The following is a 7,548-nucleotide window of genomic DNA, read 5'->3' on the forward strand; positions in this document are numbered from 1 at the left end:
CAACATAAGAAAGTGACATATTTCACAGTCTTGTTGGTTTTTTTGGACAGTATAAAAGAAGAGAATATGTATCCTACAAAACTGTTTTGTTGCTTGACAATTCTTACAATCCGTGGGTTTGTAAATTCTGTTTCAATGATTAATGCAAACTTCCTAATCAGATTAAGAACCGGAATGTAGGAATGTACCTGGTGCTACTGAGGGCTCCTGTCTTTGCTGACTCAGTCGACTTCCAGGAAAACAACAAAGACTGTCAGTCTTTCCTTTGCTTTTCTTTGTAGTTCTGTGTCCACTGTAGCCAACGCTTCTGAATGTATTGTTTAGCTATGGGAAACAAGTTTAGCATTTCAAGGAAAGAGTAAATTACCACAGCAGATCTTGGGAAGGCCAACACTTTAGACCAGGCTCCAGAATGACTTCAGCTTCGCAGGAGTCTGTAGGAGGCCCTTCACAACAGTTAATCATCACTCTGATAGAGTCTCTTGCATTGTCTGTACGCACCTCATTCCAGATAAAAAAACATCACTCAGGCCTATTGCGCAGAAGAAATGCCAACCTAACAGACTGGGCTGTTCAAGGCAAGGAGATCACTCTGTATACTCTTCAGAGCTGTCTGTGACATTCAATAATGTCTTCACCTTATTCAGGCCCCGCAGGAGGGAAGGGCACAGACTTTGGCACAGTTCAGACATACCATCTCCTAATGGCAGCTTTCCCCTGATACCAGCTGCAGCCTGAATTGTCTTGCTTATTTATGCTCATTTTCAGTTAAGCTTTGTAAGATTTTCTCATCCAGAGATTGGGCACACTCTAACATTTTTTTTAATGTATTTTTAAAATTTTCTGTTTTGTTGCTGTCTTTTCTGAGATGCTTCTTCTGGTTTACCTTTTTAAATAAAATATTGGTATTAACTTGCTAAGCTTCATACTTGAATACAATGTCCTCCCCATTCCTCCCAAGGTCATGTCCTTTCCTGTTTTATTTTTAATTATTTTTATAACCCACCCAGGCCAATTTGTCTTGTCCATATATTCCTGGATGTGGGGCACATGGTTAACCTACCAGAGTCCACATCTTTAAAGAAAAACATCTCCCCATCACAGAAGTCATCAACTGTCCATAGCTTCTGGGTTAGGGTGGGAACTAGCCAGCTCCTTCCTCGCCATGCTGCGGTGTTGACCTGGTGTGGGAAGCCTCGGCTGCTGCGAGTTCCTGAGGGCAGCGGCCGTTATGGTGAAAGGCACCAGTTCTCTCTGACCCTGCCAGCCTCTGGCTCTTGCGGGCATCTCTCCCAGTCTTCCACAATGTTCCCCAAGCTCCAGCTTCCTCAGGCTTACCTCTCAACTCTTCAAGTTCAGTTTTTTATTTCTGCTGTTTATGTGTATATTAGCATTGACCAAATGAGTCCCCCTTAAAGGTGGTCATCTTTGTTTACCTCAGGTGTCAATAGTAGGATGTCCTCCTGTTGATCTTTAAACACAGGTGTCTGGAAGCAGGGGATGGGTGAGTGCAGGGCTGACTGCCAGCTCTCTGGGAGCTGATAGAAGGACATAGGCCAAGAGAGTTGACTCCTTCAAAAGCAACTTTTAGACATTTTTTTTTCCACATGTAGGCAGACTACCTCCAACGCTACATGATTGTGGAACTATTTCTTTTCACATCTGAGGCCTTTTTCAAAATGGCCTATTGTTGACTTTTGTGTACGCAAATAACTGACAAAAGCAACTTAGAAGGAAAATGTTGTTTATTTTGGTTCATAGTCCCTGAGATTTCAGTCAATACTAATTGATTCTGGGTAAGATGCAACATTGTGGTGGTAGAGCCAGGTGGAGTCTATTCATGTCATGGTAGACAGGAAGCAGAGAGAACGTGGCAGGGGAAGTGCCCCGGACACAATATAGACCCCAAGGCACAGCCTACTTTCTCTCACTTGATGCCACCTCCAACTTCTTACTGTGTCTAATAGTGACTCATATTAAGAATAAGTCCATCAATGGAATCAAGAGGCGTGGGCTCAGAGACGCCCACAGAGGTGGGCTTTGCTATTGTCTAGCCATTTCTTAATATAATCAAGCTGACAGCCAAGATTAACCTTCATAGGTTGGCTCTTGTTTTTTTCTGAGTTAGAGTTTGTGATAGAGCTTTCTCAGGTCTCAGCAAATTAGCATATCAGTTTACACTATACTTTCCAGAATCTTATCGCTGTCGCCTGTCCTGCATCCCACCCTTTTGAGTTTTTGATTTAAATAAATATTCTTTGTTTTAATGGGAAAGATTGAAACTATAGGTATATATTTTTACTATCCTGGTCTACAAAATCCTAAAGCTTCAAGACTAAAATATTTCGGAATAATATTTCTAATGTGTCTGTCTCACTGAAATATGCTTTTCACAGTAGATGTAAATGGGGCAAAAACCTTTGTGTTTTGTTGGTATGTTATTTGAATCAAGAAAAGATGAACTAACCCTAAACATGGTGTTTAAGGGACGAGTCTTCCTACCATTTATGAATAAGCAAATCACTTTCCCTATTTCTGTGACCCGTTAAGAACCCCACAAATCTAACCCAGGTAGTTAATTCTTCATAGGCGCCAATTTCCACTGGTTGACTTGCTCTCTGGCTAGAACACTCCATCCCCACAGCGCGATTAGAAGGCCCCTGCAGAGAAGCAAAGCGTGGCAGGGTTTCCCTCCACCAGGACCGCTGCTTGTATTATCTAGTCCTTTCTCCTGGCCTTCCCAGTTCTGCATCAGTGTGGCTTCTTATCCTGCCACCACTAGCCTGGACAAACATGAATCTCTGAGTGTATTTCTGCGGTTTGAGGGTTGCTAATGGCCTGAGGAAACCACTGTGCTTAATGTAACGCAATGTCTGAAAGCACAAAAGGCCCAACAGGATCCGTTATACCAGCTCTCAGGGCACAGACTAGAGGAAGCTTGTTAGCTTGTTTATGTATCTTAGTGTGTCCTGAGAGAGGGTTCCTGATTTTAGGGACCCGATTCTGGTAAGATGGACTGGAGGCATGCCTGGCTTTTCCTCCATCGGAATGATTACCTTAAATAGACTAGACAATGGTCACTCCTGTCCTCTCTGTTCCAGAGGTGGCAGGGCCTGTACACCAAGTCGGTCAAAACGCCAGCCCCTGTCCCTGAGAGAAGCCTTCAGTGTTTCCTTCCAGAGAGTCGGTGAGTGAACATTCTACAAATGATTAGCTAATGCCGTGCTCACAGATCTACAGAAACATGAGACAGATAGAGGGTTGTGTATGTTTTTCTTTCTTTTTTAATTTGGCTTTTCTTTTGTGCCCTTAATCTTACATTAGGAGATTAAATAGTCATTGTCAAGTAAAGTTTCTACTGAAAATTTCTTTAAATGCATTGGCATATGACTCTGGAATGAAGGGAGATTGATTTTGTCAAAGAATGAAGTCATATGCCATTTAAACTACATTCCGTAAAACACCTTAATGATGCATCCCTATGTATACCTTCACATTGTACCTTTAAATTCTTTCCTAAAGCAAACATATGCAAATTCACTTTATTTTTAATAACAAAGTATGCTGTATTTGTCATATAAACATACTGATATTTCTGTAACATTTATCTATTGCAGTAGGCAAGGTCTTGTTTTGTGCATCTTTTGAGTTTGTAAAAAAAAATTCTGTAAGTTGTGATTGTGTTCTTCAAGGTAAATGTTTTAGAAAATAGGGCTGAAATTTTTCTGCCTTTAAAAATAATAATTCCTAAGTGAAGAGTTTAACATTTCTTCCTCTCAATCTTGGTGACTCATCCAAGTCATATTGCTTATAATTGCCATTATTTTTACCTAATCTATCTTATAACATCCACATGTTAATCTTTTTTAAATTTTAATTTAAATTTTCATAGTTAATCTTATAGTGAAAATGTCAAAACTGCCAAAAATTCATGACAAAATTAGGATCAGCTAAATTTACTCTTGAAGGTAATTGTGTTTTCAGCCCCGCATCTTCAAAATGTCTTCTGAATTCAGCAGGCTCTGTCATCTCTGCATGATGAAACCCTGTATGAATTCCAACATGCCCCCCCCCATAAAGAATGCATTCCATTGCATCTGTCTTTGTGTCTCTTTCCCCCATGTTAGAACATAGTTAAGATACTTCATGTCAGCTCTGTGGTGTTCCGTTGGGGGTTTCCAGCTTTATTTCTTCTCTCACAGAGGTATTGAATGCTGTCCACAAATACTCATCTTTCACATCTCCCTACCTGCCCTCTGTGGAATTTCTCACAGCCATTCCTACTTGTCTGCTTGACTCATAAATCCGTACGCCCACAGAGAAAAAGATTTGGTCAAAGTCTGCAAGTTCAGAGAAGCGCTGTAGCAGGTTTCACAAGGAACTTGTGGAAACAAGCGCAGAACAAGATTCTCTTGGGAGCCAGATATTGTGGCATGTGACTGTTATCCTATGGTTCTCGAGGTAGAAGTACAAAGGTCAGGAGTTCAAGTCCAACCTCAGATACAAAACAAGTCTGAGGCTAGCCTGGGCTGTGTGAGACCCCAACTTGAAACCAAACCAAACACATTCTGATTGGATTTCAAGGCCTCGCCACAAGATGGAACTTATGCTTGGTTCCATTAACTGGGCCAAAACCCTGTGGTTGGCTAGACCACAGGCCCTATAGGAATATCTAGAACTGTTATTCTGCTAAGTGGACATAATAATAAAAAGACCACCCCCTGAGTTCTCATCTTCATATCCATAGATCAGTGTCTCTCCACACAGCTTCTTTTGGCAGTAGATGATGGTTAGTGGAGAAAACCAGTCAGCGTGCAGAGAGAAAGAGGTTGTGAGCACTCAGTTCTAAATGGGACATCTGTATCACACTCTCCACCTGCAAGGCTCAGAGATTTACAGGAAAGAAGGAGTGGGAAGATTGTAAGAGCCGGAGGGAGGGAGTAGACACCTGGAACAAAACGGTCTTCACAGATATGATAATGCAGTTAAACACTTGAGCTCACAGTGGCTGGCACTGCACTCATGAGACAGACAGAATCTGAGCATGGATAGGAGGGACTCAGGAAGTCCCACCCTATCTGAGGGGCAATTGACGATTGCGGATGGAAGGAAAGTCCGTTTTCCTACGGGAATTGGGACATGAGAGGCTGCCCGTGGCCCAGTCCCACACACAGGTGCATTCAGTCTGCAAAGTGGACTCCATGGGTGTTAAAGACATCACATGAAGTTGGGAGGGAAAATCATGAGGCACTGGGGAAAATTTAGTAGGAAGGAGATGGGGGTGAGTTTGATCTAAACACATTATTTTGTATGTATTAATATTAAATAAATACTATGAGACAAACAGAATCTATCCTGCAAAACAGGTCTTCACATCTCGAAAACATAACTGTGTTAAGCATGGATTGTAAAAATCTTGTTTGAGTTTGTAATATCTCTGCAGTGAACTGTTTTATGCCACTGATGGTAAAAAGCCAGTTCATACAATGTTCTGCAAGGCCCTAAGTGATGGGTCTCAGTATGCTCTTTTTCCTCAAATCTTACCAACTAGTCTGGCCTCCTTCAGCTTAGCACACAGTTGCTCCTGTTGGCTGTGGTCTTCACAAAGAGCATCCTTCCTTCACCTATTTGAAGCCATTGCTTAGATGTTACCAAAAGTGTGTTCTGATATTCTTGTCATTCAGATTCCTGTCAGTAAATATGACAGTAGAGGTCAATTTGATAGAAATTCAGCCACTGTCTCTGGGCTGTGCGAAGAAGCTTGGTATCCTAAGACTTGCTTTATAAAGCGGTGTTTGGCAGAATGCTGTTGCTTAAAAATATGTGTTACTGGGTGTTTAGGTTATGTTTACTAGCTGGAAGCATTAAAACACATTCAAGTTAATTAACTCATTTGTCTAGCATGTTGTGTTTAATTAAGCAATTATTATAACTCTCATTCTGAAGTTCTAAAACATTCTCCCCTGAACTCAAAAGTATTTTTCCTCATGAAAAATTATCAATATTTTATGGGCACCAAATATTATCAGTCTCAACAGAACAATTTAAATAAATGATGAGACTTTCTCTGCCTGAACTGACATATTTAATGAGTTCATTTATTTTTCTTCTACGGCCAGCGGCAAAAGATTATGTATTTAAATTCAGGCTTTTTATAAACTATGATTTTTCAGGAAGGGAAAAAATAAGCACATGGACCATTTAATGAGAAGGACGGAAAGTTACCAGGATGGGGTAGAATGAGAAGAATGCCTTATAATACTAAAAAAAAAAAAAAAAAAAAAAATACTTTTTGCATTGAGTTAGTGTCCAGTGTCATGAAAACAGGAAGACCCATCCCAGGGTCATCTTGTTCCAGAAAGTGCTCAGACCTACCTCTAAAATTAAAATCTGAAAACCGGTGAGATTAGGGTGGGGTAGATCTCCTTGGAAGCTCTGCTAGCCTAGTGTCTCTCACCAGATGCAAACCAACTTGTTTATCCATGGCCTACAATTTCAGCCATGAGGCAGCAAGGCTTCCATTTCCCATGTTCCTAGAAAACAAGGCTGAGTTAAAAAGGGGGTTAAAGCAAAACAACCCATAAGCATCCAAGGGAACTTTGGGCCTAACACACATGATGAAATAGGAAGTCTTGTAAAAGCCCTAACAGGTAGAACAGAAAAGCCCTCAACAGACAGAAACCATCTTAACCAAGATCTCGGAAGACTTTACAGGCTGCTGGGGCTGGTGATGTCAGACTCTAGGTATGCTGTAGCAAGACTATCCTTTCATCATGAAAAGAAGGAAATAGAATGATGAATTTATCAGACATCAGAGCAGTGGGGACAGAAGGGAAACCTGCATGAAAATTCACAGCTGTCTCCAGTGAAGACGGCTGCCCCCTGCAGGCATGGCGTCTTCCCACTGAAGGAGGCTGGCCATCAGAACAGTCTGCTCCCTGGTGCCGCTCTTCTTCCCATTTTCTTACTGCCCGTTGTTGTGAATGCAAACAAATTTGTTTTTTGTTTTTTTTTTTTATAAAATTGATTAAATAGTTGGAAGAGAAATCAGTGAAAGGCCTACATTGAGTTTTGCATTGTTTAACATCACTGTATTCTTAGGGATGTGATACTCGGATACAGATCTATCATAAAGCATTAACTTTTGTTTTGAGCCTCTGAAACATGACATAATCATAAGGAAGGAGAAATTCAGCTACTGTGAAATGAGACTAGAGTGCCAGAGATGAAATAATGACAGGTTCTCACTGGGCATTGTTGACGCATTGGAGCAGTAGGGCCTCAGTGAGGAGGGCTGTGCTGTGCAGGGCCGCAGTGAGGAGGGCTGCAGTGAGGAGGGCTGCAGTGAGGAGGGCTGTGCTGTGCAGGGCTGCAGTGAGGAGGGCAGCACTGAGGAGGGCTGCACTGAGGAGGGCTGCACTGAGGAGGGCTGCACTGAGGAGGGCTGCAGTGAGGAGAGCTGCAGTGAGGAGGGCTGCAGTGAGGAGGGCTGCAGTGAGGGGGGCTGCAGTGAGGAGGGCTGTGCTGTGCAGGGCTGCAGTGAGGAGG

The sequence above is a fragment of the Psammomys obesus genome, unplaced genomic scaffold (genome assembly GCF_907164565.1).
Source record: "Psammomys obesus unplaced genomic scaffold, mPsaObe1.curated_primary_1811, whole genome shotgun sequence".
Taxonomy (NCBI): domain Eukaryota; kingdom Metazoa; phylum Chordata; class Mammalia; order Rodentia; family Muridae; genus Psammomys; species Psammomys obesus.